Raw genomic sequence first — 23,653 nt, 5'->3', positions numbered from 1 at the left:
CATTTTGTGATTTTTTTTTTAAATCTTTTATTGAAATTTGCAACTGCAACAACTGTTGCAACAAGCAAATGTGATATAAGATAAAACAAAAAACATGAAAATGGATCGGAGAAGGCACCCCAGTAGTGTCACTCCATTATCGTGAATCTAGTACTACACCGCTCTTATGAGGAGAGTAGATCTCGGGGCCATCTTCTCTTCAATCTCTATGGAGGATTACCTGGTAATGTGAAAGATAGGTGTTCTATGAGAGGGTTAGGACGCGCTGCGGTAGAGGAATGAAATTTTAAGAATCTTTTATAGTTCTAGCAAGATCTTTAAGGAAAGGGATTTTGAGATCATCATGTATGGTGAGGTTAGAAACATAAAACGGAGCGTTAAGAAGTTTTCGAAGTATTTTTGACTGTAATGTCTGGAGGCGTAGTTAGTCGATCTCTGTACTTCGATACCGTTTGACCAAATAGGTCGCAGTAGCAGCAGGTATAAGAGTCTTTTGTTTTGTAGGTTGAGTCCAGATCGTTTGTCAAGTAGTCTGGCGAGAGGTTTGTAGCGTTGGTTAGTTTCTTGTCTTTTCAGTATAGTCTGGGGGATTCAATGTCAACTGTTTGTCTAGGTGCGGTCCAAGGTAGCGTACTTTGTCCACAGTTGGTATAGGAGTTTGGTTCATGAAGATGGGAGGTAGGATTTTTCGTCCAAGAGTAAATACTGTACTCTTATATTTAGATTTCATTACATTAGTTTTTATTCGCCATATGTTGAGCCTGTCCTGTAAGTGGTTGATGTTCTTTAATTTTTAATTGAATAATTAACATATCCATTGTAAATTGAGATGATGTACGAAAACCAAGATGGATTAGAAGGAAACTGATTGTGTATGCAACTTTTTTCTTAATAATTAAATTATATTTAATAAATTTTCGGTAATGTCTCGAATTTGAATTATCTAAACAACAAATGAGACAGGCTTTTAGAAAATTTAGAGCAGCTATATAGGGGTAGAAATAATTTGAATGCCATTTTGTTGGAACCATGCAGTTTATTTTATTTTAAGCTTTTATTTAGGCTAATTTTCTAACTACCATATTCGGCGCCGTGAACGGTTGTATTATACTTTTAACGTTTTTTCAAAAAAATATAAAATAGCTACTCGCGGTATTCGAACAAGGAACCTCCCACATACTAGACAACACTCACAACCTCTACATCAAAAACCGCTCTCTGCTGGAATCTTGTGAGAAAAAGAAAACTACCCAACATTCTGCTATCTTCAGTTAGAAGTTTTTCATTTTTATCTTAACAGTTAACGTCAGTTAGAATGCACCAGTTAGATTACACTGCTTAAGGCCATATCCACCTAAACTGAGAAAGTAAAGGTCGCGAGGAGGGCGCGCTATTTTCGTTTTTCGGCGTTTTAAGGATATACAAGCCACAAAATTATAAATATTTCCTAAGTAGGTTATAAATGAACATGAGACGTTGTTAGATAAGGGAAATGGAAATATTCTGAGAAACCCGCTCGCCCAAATTAACTATTACACTACAATATACAAGGTCTCCTTTTTAATTTTAAAAACTTTATAAAACATAAAACATTGCTTATATAATAACAGTATTACCTGCAATATATATATTTTTTTTATTTATCCTTTTATTGAGATTTACACCTGTACCTGCAGGGTACAATAGGTAAATGAGATAAGTGTATAAATCAATAACGTGGCAGACATGAATGACGGTCATCCAGTAATGGCCGCCATTAGTCACCCAGTTGGTCACGGGGCCAACGGCGCCTCAGCCGTCTTCGAGGATTGGAGGGTAGCGTAGTTGAAGATAAGTTTGCAGCTATTGATGTTGGATTTCTTAGCTGTTCCGTAAAGTTCGAGTCCGTAAGTCCATATTGGTGTGAGAAGAGCTGTATAGAGTCGTCGTTTGTTCTGTAGTGAGAGTTTTGAGCGTTTGTCGAGTAGTCTGGCTAGAAGTTTGTATCGTTTGTTTAGTTCGGTACGTTTAAGTCTCGTATGGGAGTTCCAGGTAAGTCTCTTGTCTAGGTAAATTCCAAGGTACCGCACATGGTCGGCTGGTGGGATAGGTGTGTGTGATGTAAGAAGTTAGGTGGTGGAGTTTGACGTTTGAGTGTGAAGACTACGTATTTAGACTTAGTTGGGTTAATTTTTATACGCCAGTTTTCTAACCAAGGTTCTATTGAGTGAAGGTGGGACTGTAATGAGCGTACTGCGAGGATAGGGTCAGAGTGTGTGGAGAGAATGGCAGTGTCGTCAGCGAAGGTGTAAATAGAGGTATTAAGGTTAGAAGGTAAGTCGGCAGTGTAGATTGTGTAAAGTAGAGGAGCTAAGACACTTCCCCGTGGCACACCAGCAAGGACAGGATAGATGGAAGAGTGAGTAGTGCCTTGAAGAACTTAAAAGAATCTGTCAGAGAGATAAGAGCTAAGTATGAGGTAATAAGTGCTAGGAAGGATGCGTTTGAGTTTCCACAGTCGAAGGCTTGCAACATCGAAGAATACTCCAGCGCAGTACGTATTGTTTTCGTTCGAGTGAAGAAGCGATGGTGTCTACAACAAGATGGGCCTGCTGGATCGTCGAGTGGCAGCTTCTGAAACCAAACTGATGGTCCGGTATAATATTAGAATTATATTTAAGAAATTCAACAGTAAAATATAGAGGAGCTCGCTGGCTTATTATGAACAAGAAGGAGAGAGTTGACATAGCAGCCCAAGAAACTACTGCCTTAAAGCACGACTTTTCATTTATTAAGTTGGGAAACTCTTGTGTGATACAAATTGGTACTCGAAACACTTGTTTTAAGACCCATGTACTTTGCGCAGACGAGTGTTAAGCTTGTCTGTACTCAGTAAAATAAATGTTCACTGAAATGGATCCCAAATATATGGCAGACCACAAAGATACGGTTCCGTAATCCAAATTTGGAGATAATCGTCGGAATAGTTTTCAAGAGAAAACCAAAAATGGCACATTTCCAACTATTTTCTCTCTTAATTTGGCACAAATTTTCTTTTATTTATTTTTAAATTGTCTTTTTTTAATTTTAATTATATTTTTATTTGTTGTTTCCTTCCATATATTTGGGTTTGATTTCCGTTCGATAAAGTAAAGCAAGAGAAGTAAAAAAATTACCTATTTTTATTATCATTATTATTAACATTTAAACAAATATAATAAAAAATATCATAACTTGAACTGGTGATCTCCCACTTTCTAGTCTGCGTTGAAAACCACATCATACTCGTCCTTTTCGATCGTCGAAGTTTGCTTTTATGTTTTTTTGGGACAAATCAAGCAAGGCAATATTACAGCTATTTATCATAAAGGTTTATCCAGTCCCAGAGTAATAAAATTTTGATCACAAATTTAATTGGTAGTGTTTAAGGAAACAAACATTGAATAGAAATTACTCAAATAAATTTACTGTAATTAACTTTATGTTTTTTTCCGCTTATATATTGCAATAAAATAAAAAAGAAGATTTTTGTGTTTAAAAAAAAAAAATCTTTTATCTGGGAATTCTTTATTATTTATTTAAATTTTTCAAAAGACAAAATATACACAGATTATTGAACATTTATAACATGAGATTAAATAAATCTCAGAAACATTCATTTGTGCTTGGGTTAGAGGAGCTTTTGTTTAGAAATGAAATTAATTAGTATAGATCCGCAAAATAAATAAAATATTCAATAAAAAAATACGACTAACAAGAGAAAACAGAAATATTTATTACTTAACCAGAAACAGTTTGAATCCAAACTCGCTACATATAAATTATAAGCCATTTATGTGGTTGGTGTTTGTATATGTAGTGCTGCAATCTAGCATACACAATTAGACTACAAATACAAAATGATAAAGTATTTTTCCTAATGTACTTGCTGTGACAGCATAAATTAAGTTAGATGATGAAGAAGATGAAAATAAAATAAATAGAAAAACAAAGAAAAAACAAAATGTTTTTATAAAAAAAGCAGTTCTCGAAAAATTTACTAGCTGCCGGCCCCCCACCGATATCTGAACAGTTTGTTGGTATATGTGGTCAGTAATGTAAGTGGAAACAGATATATAGTGCATATTATAATACAGGGTTAGTTACCTACCAGTCCATTCATAAAAAATGATTCATTCACTACCACTCCTAGTTCTAGCTTTCAGCCCTGCCAGGCACAGAGAGGAGGGTCAACCATTTAGTTCTGAATTGGTATTTACCATCTCCTTAGGGTAAAGTTATCCCTATTTTTTGGTACTTCCTGGTGTAGCTGTTAACCTGGCTGTTTACCGGTTAATGAAGTTGTATTGAAACTTCATCAAAGGTTGAAACAACCAGTAATAATTATGACTGCTGCTTAATTATCTTCTACAATTTCGGCATTCCTACATTTGTTGAATATGGTTGTAACTACAAATTTTATTATTGCAATAGGATTATACAACCCGCAAGGGGTAATGCTATCACCTTGGCTTTGGCGATCTCACGGGTACCTGAGCTCTGTATACATGCAAATAACATTAAACAATACATTATCGCTGCATTCAACAAAAGGCATCACAGTCCACAACTCAGGGTTTCCGTCCCTTCTTTGACTGCAGCAGAAAACCTCTAAAAAAATCATAGGTCCACTAAAGCAGCAGCGTTTAGGAGTAAGGTTAACGTCTCTATGTTTTAGAGCAAAATAATTGTAGGAAATCAAACAGTAAAAAAGCCGGCTGTCGAAAAGGGACGATCTAGGCGAGGACTTGGACATGATTTCTTGGCTAACTACGTACATGGAATGTGCGAAGTTTGGGGAAATCTGGTGCATTGAAGAATTTTACAGAACAATTAGCCCAGATCTATTGAGGGGGCCAACTTTTCTGTACATAAGATCTACTTTTTATCTTAAAAGTGTGTCGCGATCGACTTGTTGTCATAGGCGTAGTCTAAGTGGTGAAGAAGGGGTGTGAAATGCATACTATGCTTATACACTGTGTTTCAGTATAAGGTGCATTCCAGCGAGGTGTGGGTAGATAAGTAAAATACATTATTTTTTAAATCACTTATTAAGTTTTCGAGATATAGGCTCATGAAGAAAATACCAGACCCAACTTTTGATAGCAGCATTCCGTACATGCGGCACCTAAAAAATTCGATTTTCCGACACTTTTTCCAAGATAGATTTTTACTAACTTAAAATGCAATTTAATTTTTGTATCAACTGCAATTTATAAGTTGTACTATTTGTTCGTAAATATGAAAAAGTATGGCTGATAATTTGATTTCAATATTTCACTTTCGCGTTTTTTTTTGAGCCAGGAAAATTTATCATGAACGAATTCCCAGAATGCATTAAACTATTGAAGAAAGTTTTGTCTTCTACAATCGCTTCAGAGTCCATGGTACACGGAATTCCATCCCAGACATTGCGAGCGATCGACTTGTTGGCCACCCCTGATATTAGGGGAATATGAGATAAGTATTGCGATAATTCAGGATCACTACCGGCCATTAGTCTGCCAACTTGTTTACTATTCTTCTTTTTAAATAACCTGCTCAGATGACTGAAAAGATGCTGGGCTCGTAAAAAAACTTCCGCTGTGGAGATTGACCAGTGAGCAGTAAGTAGTTCCTGGTAAGAGAAAATCTGAGGGTCAGCAGCTGGATTCAAACCCGCACTGGAATCTAGTATTCGCTAACCACTGATCTAGTTCCTTGGAAGACTGTTAACAATAACTACATTCGATTGAGTCTCACCAATGGACGAATCCTCTCACAAAAGACTCAGTGATCTTTTTTAATTTCAATTCACTCTTGTAATTATGGATGTGAATGCCTAACTTATAAGAAAAAGAGAATTCATTATTTTGGCTTTTTATTTTTCTTTTAAAGGAATAAGGTCAGTGTGTGAGCTAACGCTTATGCCTGCTTGTAAGGAGGAAGTTGAAATATATCCTCTAATCATTGCGTATACTTGAATTCGCTTAAACTTTTTCATCCTAAAATCCTGGCGGAAAATACAGAGCTCAAGCCCAACTTGCAATCGGCCAGCTTAACTTCCCTCCATCCTGGACATTCCTAAGAGGATCATCACTAACTAAATCCTTCGAATTGAAGTTCTACTCCATTCATCTCACATTCAGACAATAAGTTACAATCATTACAGATTCACACTCCCTCAAATCTAACAAAAGCCCGGTCTAACTTCGCTAATACCAGATTAAAACTAATTGTAAAATTTAAAACTAAATCTAAGAATTTTTGTTTCACCTATTCTCTGCGCAATCAGTCAATAAATTATTTCCATTTTGCGCAATCGCTCAACTATTTACGCCTCCATCCATGACTTCCTCTACAGAAATATAAGTATGCCCCACCAGTAGAAAGGCTTAAATCGATATGAAATCCAGCCTACGCCACAAAAGTGCTCTTAGGTTCCTTATAAAACTTATACCCCAAAATAATATTTCCAGATTTTATATCAACCCCACAGCTGCAGCAAACAATGCTGACTAAGACCAGATATTTTCTGTTATTTTTACCAAAGGGAAGTTAACAGTGTCTAAAAGACTGTTTCTGGTAAAACTCCTTCCAGCTCTAGCCTATTTTAATATTAAAATATTTGATCTATTATTTGAATATTTAAAACTATTTGAATAGAAGCTTCTAGATGTCCAGTAAAGCCAGCAGATCATCTTCTACCTCATTCTTCGCAGCGTTCCAAAAACAATGTTTAAGGTCGCTGCTGACCGAAATTAATATATTTCAATATTTCCTAACAATAAGTACTTTCTATCAATGCCGAAGTCAAAACAAAAACACCTCAATTTAAAATGTACAAGCCAAATAAAAATACCAAAATTAAATAACCTAAAAATCAAAGCCGGCGATAAAGATGATCAAAAATACAAAATAAATGGCAGGGAACAGAAACTTCAAGCAAAGGCAACCCCTACTACCCTAGGGAGTGGATAAAATTTCTTCTCTACAGATGGGCATTCAAATCAACCAGACAGTACTGTAAGTAGCTCTAATGACGCAGAGCTGGGACCTTGGGTATTTAACTCTCTTACAATTCGACAGAAGAGATAAGTGGAATTTGAGAAACAGATAATAAATACATTTAACCTTCCAGCAGGCTCGAGTATCTCACAAGATACAGGCTAAGCCTAAAATAATCGCAGTTTAGTGACGGAGAGGCGGAGGATGCTGTCCTTTAAGCAATGCTACACCCTCATGACTAGTTTCCTTTAGTGCTAATCTCATCTTGTTTGGGGTTGTGCATTTCTTTGCAATTGTCGATCCGTGCCTGACATACAATCGAGTAAGTTTCTAGACTTACCAATTATTTATATTTTTTCTTCTACATGTCCATCACATTGAACTATTTTCAACAATGTTTATAGGAATATTGTTTTCTACTGACAGAAAAAGACATTGTATATCTCAGGTAAGAGGAGGAAATATCTGCGAAAACTTTCAGACAGTCTAGTGGCTGAGCATGCTGATTGTAATTATTACACTTATTGGCTTGTAAAAAATAAAAAGTACTGTCGTTTTCTGAGCCTTTTTTATTTGTTATTTCATTATTAATAATTACAGATGTTATTTAATTAATTTCATTCCTTCTATTGATAGAAAAAATTAAAAATACCAAAGTTTATCTGTAAGATACGCTCGCCCGATTTTGTAAGTTTTTGGGCGCGCCAATTTTCTAAGCCCTTGCTCGTGAAGTGTGGGGTGCTACTATGTATCCTTCTCCTTAAATGCACTAACTGCAAAGGAAGGACAACTAATAATAAACCAAATAAGAATGCAAGAGAACTTAATAAAGTTTAATGCGTCCAATTGTACTCGGAGTTTATTAGAAACTCTTATTTAAAAGAGTTATTTCACTTAACAATTATAGTATAATAACAAACTAGGCTGTTAAAATTGGTTAGTTAAAAAGATTGGACACTCTGAAGGTAGGATTTAAAAAGTGAACCGACAGGTGGCCTTCACTCAAAAGAAATGGAACAAGTACCAGAATTCTATTTTGGCCCACAAGAAGATATTGTGGTTTTTTTTCCCTAACAATCATTAGGGAAAACAGCGTTGCTTACTAAGATTGTTGTAACATGTTTAATTGTTAACATTTTCACAAGTAAGAAAATCCGTTTTTTAGAACTATCACAAACAAGAATGGGTGCTACCAAAGTAAATTCCGCGTAATTGGAGGATTTATTTTTTGTCGCAAAAGTGTTGGGACAAATAAGCTGAAGAAAAGGGATGGCAATCATCTAAAACATCTGATCGAAGGTTTGGACATATCTAAGATGTGGGAGGTACGTCACGTTAATACCATCCATCCGCGAATTACATTTAAAGTATCGTAAATTTTGCCTATGCGTGTATATGTACGTGTACGTTATGAATATGGAAGTAGGATTGCAGTGCCCGTGCGTGTGCATGATGGAGTGCACGTTAGAGAGTGAAGGCTGGCTCCATTCATAAATAAGTCTCTGTCAGGTAGGAAAGAAGGCGCCACCTACTCGACCTGCCCGGATCACAACAGACCCTTCTCTCTCCCAATCGCCTTCCCATATCCCATGTATCCTCATTCTTCCTAGGCCGTTCACAAGAGATATAGATTGTTCACTAGTAAGTCACCTGTTGAATTGCACTACTACAAACCATTACTCAAACCAATCATCTATGATCTATGAGCACCTTATCTATTGTCACTCAAAACTTCGCTTCACGGCCACAAATAAAATCTAATTTAGATAAAAGACAAGAATGCGTTACGCCCATCAGATTGCATAGTTATCTCTTGAGAGTATTAGTTATGGTCCCTTTTTGTGCTTTTCTTGTCTTTTGTGAATTAGCACTCGAAATTCCTTTTAAAAAGTTATATTGGTTTCAAGTTTTAGTTTACTTTGAAAGTTAAGAAACGTTTGATAACTTTTATAATTAACTCTTCATATAATTATAATCATTTCAGTTAAAAGATAAATGCTGCAAATTGTTCTTTCCCGCTTGAGAGTGCAATTTACTTATTAATATTAGCAGTAATGTCTAAAACTTAAATCTTCTCTTAAACATTTATTACTAATAACTGTGTAAATATTATTCGGATTTGAATAATATTTTGCAAGATGATGGTGTTAGGGTTCCCCTACATAAAATTGAAGAGCCGTCCTGCTCTTACACCTACTGCCGAGACCGAGACCGAGACCGAGACGAGACTTGAGCAACCGAGACTGAGACCGAGATCGAGACATGATATATATCTCGTCGAGAAATCTCGGTCTCGTCTCGGTTTTTCAAATATTAATTTTTAGCTACAAACTTATAAAATTGTTTTCTTTATTAATAAATAATCATTACGGGTATTGAATTAATTATTAAAAGATACGATTTTATTATATATGTTCAATATTACTACATCTATTTGACTTCGAATTACATAAGTAAAGTAAGCAAAGTAAAGTAATCGCCTATTTTTTCAGGCGGGGCTTTACGTCCAACTACCAGTTTGGTGTCGCGGACGGAGGCGACTAGCAAACATACTTTACTGTAAATTTCTCATATTAACCATTAAATAAAATCCAAGGCCTAAGACCGGAAATCGAACCCAGTACCACAATACAAATTAGCTTCGCAGGTCTCGCACCGCTCGGCTACCGTGGCGCCCCCTTCGAATTACCTAATTTTTACATAAATTCACTAAATTTACTATTCATATCATTCATTCATTCAATTTCATAAATTTCACTATTAATAATCTAATACTTTGAACTTTGATATTATTTGAATTATATTTTAGAATTTTGGAATTAGTGAATTTGAAAAAAAGACTATCTATGCACCTAAAAAATATTGCCACAAATGAATACTTAAACAAAAATTCAAAAAACCGAGACCGAGACCGAGATATCTCGACGAGACCGAGACCGAAACCGAGATTTGAGCGACCGAGACCGAGACCGAGATCGAGACTGCATAAAGTCTCGCCTTGTCTCGGTCTCGTGCAGCACTATTAAAAAGTCACGTTAAAAGTGAGTTAAAAATTGCCGCCGTTTTTTTTTAAAGGTTTTGGATGGATTTCTACTCCTATTAATCGACTAGAAGTTTACAATTATTTTTCTTTGAAACTCCCAATTGTAGAATGGATTTCTATCCTTTTTAATGTATTCTTTAATATTTTCTTTTCAATCTACTATAAAATCAAAATTAGCATTTTTGTTTCCCCAAGCTATTTTTTGAAGTTGTTTTCAATTCCTTCTTAATATTGTATTCCTCGATCATTTCTATTTAATCGATTATAAGGTTTGAATTAAGTTTTTGTTTCCTCACATGGTTTTTGTACGCCTTTTTAAAGTATTCTCTGATCTTTTATTTCTAAATTAATGTAAGTTCAAAATTTGCATTCTAGGTTTCTTCCATTTTTTTTTTTTAATTCATACCCAAACCTTTTTAATATATTCTTTAACCTTTTTTCTAATCCACTACAGATCCAACTTAGTGTTTTTTGGTTCCCTAAATTGTTTTTTAGAATGGATTTCTTTTTTTTTAAATCTACTTCAAGTTCAATATTACTTTTCTTTGGTTCTCCAAATTTTTTACGGAATATATTTGTATTACATTTTATTCTTTGATTCTTTCTTTACAATCTACTTTTAAATTAAAATTTGCATTTTTGTTTCCCCAAGTTATTTTTGGAAATTGTTTTCTAATACTTCTTCATATTGAATTCTTTTATCTTTTCTTTTTAATTAATTATAAGTTCAAAATTAGTTTTCATGCTTTCCCTAAATGGTTTTTGGGAATTGATATCTAAACCTTTTCAAAGTATTCTTTAATCTCTTCTTTTTAATGGACCATTGTTCTAACATAGTGTTTTTGTTTCCCTGAATTGTTTTTTAGAATGGATCTCTATTCTTCATTTATGTATTGTTTAATCTACTGCAATAGTCAACGTTCAGCTTATATTTTCTTCATGGTTTTCTAAAAAGCTTAGGTAATCTCAAATCTGCCGAAGCTTTATATTGCATTCTTTTATTGGCTGTTGGTCCATTTAGGGCACAATGTAAGCATCCTAGAAAAATGGAGGATTGCTTATGAACTTATGAAGAAAATTATTTGCTTATGAAGCATATTCAGAAAATTAAAAATGTTTTAAAACAACTTCCAAACAAACGTCCACAGTTCTTCACGTGGCTCAGGAAATTTTCGCAAATAAAATTGAGAGGCGTAAAGCCTTTGCGAATAACAGATTTCTGGAATTGTGTAAACACCATTCTATTTTCTGAGAGAATGACTCCAGTTGTGTTTCTATGTTAGAAGTAGGTATCCGAAATTGTGCGTAAATAGAACCTGTATCGTCAAATATAATTCAATTTAACAGAACAAACGTTAGACAATGGCCAGAGAAAGTCTTCTATACGAAATCTTTTTTTATTGCTCATCTAGATTTCAAATACCATTGATGCCCTTCTGAAGCTTCTGATAAACACCAGTGGAATGCTAAAAATAAATAATTTGCTTTGTAATATTGTGTTTTAAAACCTAACAAATTAGGGACGAGAATTCTTTTATTTACTTATCAACGCCGATAATTACTGTTATTGGTTTTTTTTTATAAATTAAAGAAATGGAAATAAAACCACACCAAAAATTAAACTAAAACTACCTCTATAATTTGGAAACAAAACATATACATAACATTTAAGAAACTTAAGATTTATACTTGCGTTGATAACTCTAACGATTTAATTTATTCCCCTCAAAGTTAGTTCCTTGTACAAATTAATAAACGTTAGAAAGTCAAATTTAATAAGGCCAACGTTAACTAAATTAAAATACCACATGGTTTGTTTAACCTTTGAACCTAGGCCCACTAGATATTATAAATAGGTATTTATTTTTTTCTTTTTTTTTTTTTAAATTTCCTAAATGATGGCGCTACAAATAAATCTCTGTGAACTGCGCAAAGTATTGATTTATTATATAAATCAAGTATAACCAACTTGTACTAATCTAAATGTTTGATTATGATCAAGTAGATTGTTTTAATAACAGTCTGTAAATTAAAAAAAAAACAAAATAGTCATCAGAATCGATTATTTATTTATTTTCTAATTTAAATGATTTATTATCTAAAAAAAACTTGGGTAAACAAGGAAATTATTAGTGCAGTCTCTCAAAAGAGTTGATTGGGTCGGCGTAGCATTAATTTCCATTTTAAAATTTATCTATTTTCTGCCGCGGATCTTTAGCTTCGGATCATTTTGGAAGTCTAGAAATGTAATTTATTTTATTAGATTAACGAACGGAAAGCTAAAAATATAAGATATAAGCGAAATATTCTTATGATTTATTTGGTTTATTAAGACAATTACATTTCACGGAAACCTAGAGGTTAGGAGGCGTGGCTTGCAAAACTGAAATATATTGGGTTACTGCGTTCGATTCAAGGGCCTAATTCTAATAAATTATTTTATAAGAAAATTAAGTAAAGTATGTGCCACCGTTGCGATACCTAATCGGTAGTTGGAAGTAAAAGCCCGTCTGAAAAAGTAGACTTTATGTACTCCTACTTATCTCGATTTCCCCAAAAGCAGGCCAACAAAAAATATGGCGTGATCATTAACACGAATTTCCGATGTTATCACAGTTACGATTTACAAAATATAATTGATTCTAAAATTAAAATAATACATATAATAGTTGGTGTCGAGTTACAACATGACATTCTTTGTTCAACCGAATCCTAGCTCCAGAACTACTCATAACAAAAGTTTTTCTGGAAACTGTATGGATCAATACCCTAATGGATTATTTAACTGATCATAAATGTTTTTATTGGATACATAGATGGAAAAGCGGCAGATTGGTTTTCCCGATAATTCAAAATAATTCAGGCTTTGAGAGCGGAAGCTAGCTGTTCGCGACATATACACTTACTTTTCGCACTGGCACCAATAAGAGTAGTAGCCACTTCCGATTGCATGCTGAGTGGTGTATAAAGTTCACAAGATTGACGTGAAGGTAGTTAAATGGTGACTCGCCAAAAGCGGAATTTATTAACTGATTTCCTAACGCCGAGAAAGTTGCGCAGCCAGTCGTCGAACAGGATTGTAGGGGAGGAATAAAGAATAGAGAGGCGATGAATTCGAGGATTGGGATAATAAGAGAAGCGAAAATTAACAAGCTGAGATGAAGTCTGTGATGAATGGTTTGTTTTAGTGATTATAAATGTTTTTATTGGATACATAGATGGAGTATTGGTTATTCGATGACGAATTTTAGCTTGTTGAAGATTATATTTAGCTTGAAAGATACCACAGTTCCAGTTTACAACTCCAGACAGATTTCAGGAGTGATTATTAAATTAGTAACTTGATTTTTAATGTCAGTTTTGAGTTTTGTGTTTTGAGATTTGTATGGAGATTACGCGATAGTCGTTTGACAATTTAGATTCCGGGGGTATCGCATTTCTCCAAGAAATACAATCTAAAATAGGTTTACATTAGGTAATAGTTCTTTTAAAAGTTATGTTTTGGCATTTTCGAATATTAAACCACAATTTGAGGACTATTATACAAAAGTAGTGCTGCACGAGACCGAGACCGAGATCGAGACTGCATAAAGTCTCGCCTCGTCTCGGTCTCGGTCGCTCAAATCTCGGTCTCGGTCTCGTCGAGATATCTCGGTCTCGGTTTTTTTGACTTTTTGTTTAAGAATTAAAAGTGGTTTGCTATTAATAATCTTTTCAAAAAATGTTATTATTTTCTAATAATTATTTTAATTTATATATTGGTAATGAAAATGTGTGTAAAAGAAGACAACTACTTACACTTCAATGCATCATATGTTATATATCTTTATAATTTCAAAAAGTTGTTAAAAACGCGCCAAATGAAAGACCAAAATAACATATCTGCCTCCTATATCAAGTCGATTCGTGAAATAAAAAATACGCCTCCCAACAAACTTCCCGCTGCATTAGTTATGGCTGTTGGTGAAGATAAAGAATCTGATGATTCACCTTTTGACGACGACGACGACTGGATCAATATTTTTGCACCATTTGCTCAAAAATCAGCAAATATCACCGAAGCATGGAAGACAGAAATAGATAATTAAACCAAATTAGACCAAGCACCAGTAGAGGTTGACATTTTAGAATGGTGGAAAACACTTGAGAATTCCTTCAAAAATTTGTCTAGAATGGCGAAAGATATTTTTAGTATCTGTGCAACTTCAGTGCCATCTGAAAGATTATTTTCGCAAGCTGCGTTGATAATGACCAATAGAAGATCTTCTTTAACTTCTGACTCAGTAAATGCTCTTTTATGAATCAATGCTTGGGCAAAGAGTATCTTAAAAACGAAAATTTGTGGCAATATTTTTTAGATGCATAGATAGTCTTTTTTTTCAAATTCACTAATTCTAAAATATAATTCAAATAATGTCTAAGTTCAAAGTATTAGATTATTAATAGTGAAATTTATGAAATTGAATGAATGAATGATATGAATAGTAAATTTAGTGAATTTATGTAAAAATTAGGTAATTCGAAGGGGGCGCTACGGTAGTCGAGCGGTGCGAGACCTGCGAAGCTAATGTGCATTGTGGTACTGGGTTCGATTCCCGGTCTTAGGCCTTGGATTTTATTTAATGGTTAGTAGAAGAAAACAGTAAAGTATGTTTGCGAGTCGCCTCCGTCCGCGACACCTAATTGGTAGCTGGACGTAAAGCCCCGCCTGAAAAAATAGGCATTACTTTACTTATGTAATTCGAAGTCAAATAGATGTAGTAATATTCAACATATGTAATAAAATCGTATCTATTAATAATTAATTCAATACCCGTAATGATTATTTATTAATAAAGAACACAATTTTATAATTTTGTAGCTAAAAATTAATATTTGAAAAACCGAGACGAGACCTAGATTTCTCGACGAGATATATATCATGTCTCGATCTCGGTCACGGTCTCGGTTGCTCAAGTCTCGTCTCGGTCCGAGACCGAGATTTGTCTCGTTTCTTGTGCAGCACTATACAAAAGAGAGTAAGTATTGTTGCTATTTTGTGGGTGGACTTTACTGGATCGGTCTGAGGGGAAAGGATCACTATGTCTTCTGCGAAAGTGAGAACTAAATCAATCCGGTTTACATAGGTGTATGCATAAGTTTTTTCCGGTTTTGTGGTTAAAAAAATTTTCAAGGGAAATTAATTTTTTTTTTATTCAAAATATTGGCCATTGGCTTCTTCATATTTCGCCCATCTTTCAGGTAATTTATGAATACCATGCCAGAAAAACTTCTTGTCTTTTGCGGCAAACCATTCGTCGAGCCATTTTCCAACTTCCTCGAAATTGCTGAAGTGCTGCTCTGCGAGCGCGTGCCCCATTGATGCGAAGAGGTGGTAGGCAGATGGCGCCAGGTCTGGGGAGTACGGCGGGTGCGGAAGGATGCCCCATCCAAGCGATTTCAAGGTGTCTTTCACTGGTTTTGCTGTGTGAGACGGCGCATTGTCGTGTAACAAAATCACTTTGCCATGCCTTCTGGCCCATTCCGGTCGTCTTTCGATCAATGCGTGGTTTAAATTAATCATTTGTTGGCGATAGCGTTGTGTATTAATAATTTCGCCAGGCTTCAACAGTTCATAATACACAATACCGCTCTGGTCCCACCACGGAGCATTGTCTTCTTGCCGAAGCGATTTGGACTTAGTGTTGATGGACCGGCTTCGCCAGGTGAAAGCCAGATTTTTTCCGCTTCGGGTTTTCAAAATAAACCCATTTTTCGTTACCCGTCAGAATTCGATACAAAAATCATCTCCTTTCGTGGCGTTGAAGCAGCATTTCACAAGTGACTTTGCGATTTTCCATTTGACGTTCATTCAAATTGTGTGGGACCCATTTAACGAATTTATTGATCTTTCCCATTGCTCGTAAACGTCTGCTGATTGTTTCTTGTGATACATGTAATGCTTCTGCTAATTGCCGTTGAGTTTGAGTTGGGTCATCATCCAATAACTCCTGCAATTGCTCGTCTTCGCACTTTTGTGGTCTACCTGAGCGCTCACTGTCTTTCACATTGAAATCACCACTTTTAAATTGTCGAAACCATGTCTCACATGTCCTAATCGATGGAGCGTGTTCACCATATGTTTCTACCAGCAAACGATGACTTTCAACAGCCTTTTTCTTTTGATTAAATAAGGAAAATGTTCTTTTCCAGGCACAAAACTCGACATGATCACTGAACGATAAAACAAAGACGCTAGTTTTTGGCAGACTCAACTTGTGTGTGTTTGTAGTTTTAAATGTCAGACGAACAAAATGACGTATGTGTCAAATTAATACGCTGCGTACTTTTCGCTGGCGCCATCACTTAGTTAAACCAGAAAAAACTTATGCATACACTGGTAGGTTCTAAAGACCTAAATCAAAATATGATTCTGTCTCGATTTAAATAGCAAAACGAAGTAATTGTAAGAAATAGTTTTTCTCCAAACGAAAGCGTCCTTACGATTGTGGCCACACTTGTACCAGGAAGTTTGTAATGTTGAATGAATATCTTGTTTTCAATTTAGCTAGCCCAGCAAATCTATCTAAAATTTATCCAAACAATAGAAGAAACGGGTAGATATGTAATTTGGTGGTGTTGTTGTAAGAGATTTCACAGTTTGTTGATGTTGACTTTAGTTTAAATCAGGCCACAAGGTTGACTCCCGCTTCTAGTCTGGATTACATGCACTCTCCAGCCCGTTTCCCTCCTCATGTTCTCTATTTCTTAATACTATATATTAGTTACTTGTTTCTTGGTGCAGCAATCATGAATAAACTCTTACTTTATTACCAACATATTCCTTTATTTTACTTTGTATTCGTTTCATTTTAAAATATTTACTGCCGTTCTTTTACTATCAATTTATCTCCTTTAACGACAATTCATATATTTTACACTTTTGATTTTAATTTAAGACAACTTGCCATATTTAAGGTAGTGAATCCATTGTTAAACTAATAAAGAACTACCAATAGATAAATGAAGAGGTGGTCCTACCTATCTCAGGAGTACATACATCAATATCAAAGATTAATAACCGTCACACACCCGTTTATTCTCTTTCTAGTCACCGCTGGCGGATCTCTTCAGTCTCATTATTCACAGAGTATCATTTAGACACAATTATTTATCTCTTTGATAGCTCATTGAACTTTGAACAGCAACATTCATCATTCTGAACAGCCTAGTTAATTGTAAATTCAAACTGTGTTTGTGAATCCAAATAATTCGGTAAAGATTGGATCAGTAGATTCTCAGTATCAGTGATTTAAGCATCACACATATTAGAGTTTCTCGCAGGGCGACGGCTTTTCCTGGCAGCTTACTGGGTATTGCAATCCCACGGGTTCCTAGCTCAGTACCCCATGAACTTTCACTGTACCAATAGGGAAACACAGTATACTTATGGTAAGTTCACGTAAAGAAGCACACCAAGGCACTACACTTCACAACTTGAAGATAGCTTCGGCTAAGGGTGTAACCCCTTTAAATCCAAGTTCTTCAATTGTTTCGGAGGTTGCGCGTAGGGCCGACAACCCTATCCTGTACTACCTTAATAAATCTCGTGACTTGATTAGAAAATTGAAGGAACTAGAGTCCTTCATGGGCAAGCAAGAAGAAGAAGAACATATATACAATAGTTAGTTTCTAAACGCAACGAATAATGGGCAATACTCTGAGTATTTGGATCTTAAAGGACTTGGATTGCGTTCTTTCAGTTTGGTACAATTTATTTTAGGACAGGCCTTGGATTATATTGCTTCTAAAATACAATAAATGTTTAACAGTATAACATAGTATGTATAATAGTATATAATATAATATAATATTCTTAATAGTTAGCAGTATAATAAGAATTTTTCTTCTTATGATTCTCCCCTTTATTTGATAATCCTTTTTTTAAAAACTATGTAATATTAAAAAACAACTTTACATTTAGTTCTTGTTATACAGATAGAGAAATTTGTTAAAATTATTTGATTACCTAAACGATATTTTTATTTATATATAACATTTTAAATATTTTAAAAGGAGCAACATCGTCTGTTACCAAAAAAATTATAATCTTAAAGTTGCTTAAACCATATTCTTTAAAGTGGTATTATCAGTTGTGGAATTATCGTAAGATTGCCCTTTAAAGGAAACCCTAAACAATTTTCTCTTCCAGAAATGCCCTAATTCGATTTTTTCTGGGAAAATTTCCAAATAGAAGTTACCATGGATACAATGAGTGTCCATAGTATACAGGAAATCGATGGAGTCTTTTTTTAGGAAATTGAAAAAAAAAGAAGAATGCCATCATTGACGTGGTACTGCCGGTCGAGGTATCGCCATGTTGCATTCATGGCCACCAATCAGGACCAAGCTAGATATCAAGTTTCATCTTCTTGCAGTTTCTATTGGTTGAGATATTTTGTTCAACCTCACACATGGATCGTTTTCTAAAAATAACTTTATTGGACTCAAAAGGTCTTTAAATTGATTTCTGGTGAAAACGCGAAGTGGACAGATCGCTATAATTTTGTTACCTATAAGAGGAAAGTAAAAAAAAAAATAATCAAAAAATTGCTGATCTGTTAAAATTAATAATTATTCCATAGATGCTTCATGGTTAATCTGTGGACTCTTAATGGAGACCTAGCTTCGAACCCAACGGTTTGCTTTTAGGCTTACTCTTCCTTGCTCACAGCTCGCTATCCGGTGATGTGGTTTTCTAAAATAAAGGTACACCGAAGGCCGACAGTACACAGGAAAGTGCCATTGACCTCACATGTTGACAGATGTTGTTAATTAAAATAAATAAATAATTATTTTGTCCGGAAGACTGTTGTATAACAAAAATGATAATTTAATAAAAGAGCAATTAATATTTTGAATAGAAAATTAATATTGAAATTAACGTTTTTAAAAAAAAATTCTTATTAAAAAATAATAAAAATATTGCTTAGATCGCAATGAGGAGGAGGATTTCAAACATGTAATAATGATATGTCCACGTTATCTAGTAGAAAGGAAACGAATGTTTGACGATATATACAGGTATTTAGATGCACCATTTCGCTACGAAGACATAATATTCTCCACCAACATCTACTATGTGCTTAAATCTATAGCAGAGCTAGCAATGAATTATGAATGTATTTAAAAGTTATAGCCGATTAGAATGAATGGAAGAAAATGATTAGAGAAGGATTACGTGATTTTAATTTCGGTTGAGCTATAAGGATGGCAGGAATATAGAGTACTGATCCATCCATTAGCTGTATTTTATCTAGCTGTATGGCGAAAGCCAATGCCGAAAAAAAAAAAAAATTCTAAGAAGTTTTCGTCTTTTTACGAGGGTCGTTTGAAAAGTCCGTGCAAAGTGAGAGAGATAGCACCACTGGCGCGTATCGAGGTTATGTTTAGTTAGTAGCATCTCTTGGAAGTACACACACCAAGTTTCAGCCAGATCGGTCTATTTTTTTGTGTTTGGCATTCGTTTGAATCGAGGAAGTCGAGTGATTTTCAAAAAATGGACGAAAAAGAATTTCGTGTGTTGATTAAACACTACTTTATGAAAGGCAAAACGCCTCAGGAGACTAAAGAGAAGCTTGATAAACATTATGGTGACTCTACACCTTCGATTAGAACAGTTTATAAGTGGTTTCAAAATTTTCGGAGTGGCCATATAGGCACAAGTGACGCTGAACGTTCTGGACGCCCTGTTGAGGTTACTACTCCAGAAATCATTGATAAAATCCATGATATGGTGATGGATGACAGAAGAGTGAAGGTGCGTGAGATTGCTAGTGCTGTGGGCATCTCGAATGAACGGGTACATAATATTTTGCATCAACTATTGGACATGACAAATCTATCCGCAAGATGGGTGTCGCGATTGCTCACGCTTACGAAATCGTGTGAAGTGTTGCAAGGACGGTTTGCAGCTGTTCCAGAAGAATCCGCAGGACTTTAAGCGTCGTTTCGTCACTGTGGATAAAACATGGATACATCACTACACTCCTGAGACCAAAGAACAATCTAAACAATGGGTTACCAAGGGGGAATCTGCGCCAAAAAAGGCGAAGACCGTTCCTTCGGCCGGAAAGATTATGGCGACTGTCTTTTGGGATTCGCAAGGAATAATCCTCATCGACTATCTGGAAAAGGGTAAAACTATTACAGGTGCATATTATTCATTGTTATTGGACCGTTTGAAAACCGAGCTGCAAGAAAAACGCCCACGATTGGCCCACAAAAAAGTCCTTTTCCATCACGACAACGCACCAGCTCACACCTCAGCAGTTGTGGTCGCAAAATTAATGGAAATAGGGTTCCAACTCGTTTCACATCCATCCCCCCTATTCTCCAGACTTGGCTCCCTCGGACTACTATTTGTTCCCCAATATGAAGAAATGGCTGGCGGGAAAAAGATTTTATTCAAACGAGGAGGTGATTGCAGAAACGAATGGCTATTTTTCAGACTTGGACAAATCCTATTATTCGGAAGGGATCAACAAACTAGAGCAGCGTTGGACGAAGTGTATAAGCCTAAAAGGAGACTATGTTGAAAAATAAAAAAGGTTTACCCCAAAAAATTAAGTAGTTTTTATTTTTGCACGGACTTTTCAAACGACCCTCGTATACTGCAGAAATATGGACAAACAGACAAGGTTCAATCTGAAGAGCTGTTAAATCTTGATTGTCCAGACACTGACATTTAATTATTTAATTTTTTGTTTTTTTCTTATATTCTATCTCGAAAAGAATTAGCAATGAGTTACTTCTATTCAATATTCTACTGTTTATGCGCTCTATGATATAAATATTACTCACGATTTTTCGTGATAACGAACATTGTGGAAGTGGCTCACGACAATTTGGAAACCTTTTCAGAATAAGTGATTATTTTTATACGTGATTATAAGTAAAGTTAGTAATACACTCAAAAGTCTACGGAGTTTTGTTAAATATTAATAACACAAACTTATACATTCACTTGCCTTCTTGTATTGTCATATAATATATATATTTTTTTGTAGCTACTAATTGTCAAGAAATAGACCTAAGGTAGATAGCTTATTAACCGTAATTATTAGTTAACTTGATAGTCTGTAATTGTAAGATAAATTACAGAAATAAAAAATGATGTAAAATTCTATTTAGTTTTCTTTGTGTGCTACAAATGGTTATTAGAAAATTATCTACATTTGTATGTTTGAAAAATTTTCAAAAACTTTATTAAATCAGTTGAATAATTATTATTTTTTTTAAATTTAAAGCGCGCGTCAACATCTGAGGTCATTGGGTTGTCCGAAACGTTTTCAGCGCAATGTCGTCCTTCCTGGACATTGTTCTCTCCGTACAGACAACCCTCTCGATCATTGACCTGCAAGCTGAAAGAAGATCCTAGAAAGAGAAAATCTAGGAAGAGAGCAGCTGGATTCGAACCTGTGATCTCTGCCTTGGAATTCAGTATACTAACCACAGATTTAATACTTTTCCTTAAATAAAATTTTATTAGTACGAGGGTCGTTTGAAAAGTCCGTGCAAAGTCAGAGAGATAGCACTACTGGCGCGTATCGAGGTTATGTTTAGTTAGTAGCATCTCTTGGAAGAACACACACCAAGTTTCAGCCAGATCGGTCTATTTCTTTGTGTTTGGCATTCGTTTGAATCGAGGAAGTCGAGTGATTTTCAAAAAATGGAAGAAAAAGAATTTCGTGTGTTGATTAAACACTACTTTATGAAAGGCAAAACGCCTCAGGAGACTAAAGAGAAGCTTGATAAACATTATGGTGACTCTGCACCTTCGATTAGAACAGTTTATAAGTGGTTTCAAAATTTTCGGAGTGGCCATATGGGCACAAGTGACGCTGAACGTTCTGGACGCCCTGTTGAGGTTACTACTCCAGAAATCATTGATAAAATCCATGATATGGTGATGGATGACAGAAGAGTGAAGGTGCGTGAGATTGCTAGTGCTGTAGGCATCTCGAATGACGGGTACATAATATTTTGCATCAACATTTGGACATGACAAAGCTATCCGCAAGATGGGTGCCGCAATTGCTCACGCTTGACCAAAAACGAGATCGTGTGAAGTGTTGCAAGGACGGTTTGCAGCTGTTCCAGAAGAATCCGCAGGACTTTAAGCGTCGTTTCGTCACTGTGGATCACCCTCGGACTACTATTTGTTCCACAATATGAAGAAATGGCTGGCGGGAAAAAGATTCTATTCAAACGAGGGGGTGATTGCAGAAACGAATGGCTATTTTTCAGACTTGGACAAATCCTATTATTCGGAAGGGATCAACAAACTAGAGCAGCGTTGGACGAAGTGTATAAGCCTAAAAGGAGACTATGTTGAAAAATAAAAAAGATTTACCCCAAAAAATTAAGTAGTTTTTATTTTTGCACGGACTTTTCAAACGACCCTCGTAAGATTGTCATTCTGGATAAAAAAAACTTCGAAAATGGATGGAAATACGAAAGAAAACATTTTAAACTGTAAGAAACCATTGATATTTAAAAATATTTAAATAAATTAAAGAAAAATATAATAATTGCCACATTTTGTTAAATATAGTTAATAATTATGTGTTAAAATGAGTTCGTTAATTTTGTGCACAGCCTAGGCATGGACCTTTCTAAATACCCTCGTTGACGTAGAACTTCCGCTCGAGCTAATTAAGCGTGAAACTGAAACCAGGTAAAGTAGACCCATTAGGTCTGGCGTCAACCCTTCGAATGCCCTTCTTTCTTTTTTTTTGTACCTTCTGTAGTCTCACTTTACTTAAATATCACATGTTTGGGTGGTTCTAAGTTGCCACTCAATCAGTTTGAAAGCAATCAGTCTGTTATGATATTACCTCGTAGTTTTGAAAACAAGATAATCTCTTTCTTATAGATTATTCAGAGGGCAATAAATCTTACATATTTTGCTAGCAAATAGTTCGAACTTGAACGTAGTGTATCCTCCTTTTTGGTCTCGCATTAATAATAATAATAAAGATGTTTATTTGAAAAAGAAACTCATTATAATACTAATACAAACAAAAACATAAAACATCAATGGCAATGGTAGTACCGTCTGCCAGAGTTGCAAAAAATACTTGTACAAAAACGAACATTATCATACACAAAAAATTAAATAAAACTTCTTAGTTCATACTAAGCGAATCATATTAAAATACACAGTAAACAAAAGTAAAAATAAATCCCTAACATTTGCTAAGTTTCCAATCAACCACATCTCAGAACAATTACACATTAAATATTAAATTTATTCAGATCTAGCCATTTTATTTTTTTTAACTGAATTCTGACTCTATTAGTGCTCTGTACCTGCACGCTGTGCTCACATAGCCATACAGATTATCCCAATCTTTGCCATTTAATATCAGTATTAATTCCTCCTCATTAAGAATCCGTTTGCCAAAGTACCGCACCCTAAACTCTTTTAAAATTGGTCAAATCGCCAGAAAATGATAGTGGTCTTCTATTGCATGTAAGTTACACAGATTGCAGTTATTTAAATTTTCATTTGGAGATTTACCTTGTCTGTGATTAAGTTGATGTAGCTCAGCTCTTGTATTT

At 35.0% G+C, this 23,653-nt stretch overlaps 1 protein-coding gene across 1 annotated transcript in view; it reads left to right on the top strand.

Annotated features, from left to right (window-relative positions):
- The window catches only part of ara (araucan), a 232,405-nt gene that overhangs the window by 52,593 nt on the left and 156,159 nt on the right, over positions 1-23,653 (top strand). The window lies entirely within an intron of this gene.

This window comes from Rhodnius prolixus, unplaced genomic scaffold, assembly GCF_049639745.1.
Source record: "Rhodnius prolixus isolate KJV_2025 unplaced genomic scaffold, Rpr scaffold_2, whole genome shotgun sequence".
NCBI classification, from domain to species: Eukaryota; Metazoa; Arthropoda; class Insecta; order Hemiptera; family Reduviidae; genus Rhodnius; species Rhodnius prolixus.
The sequence above is the reverse complement of the archived record's forward strand: the minus strand, read 5'-3'. Positions and strand labels throughout refer to the sequence as shown.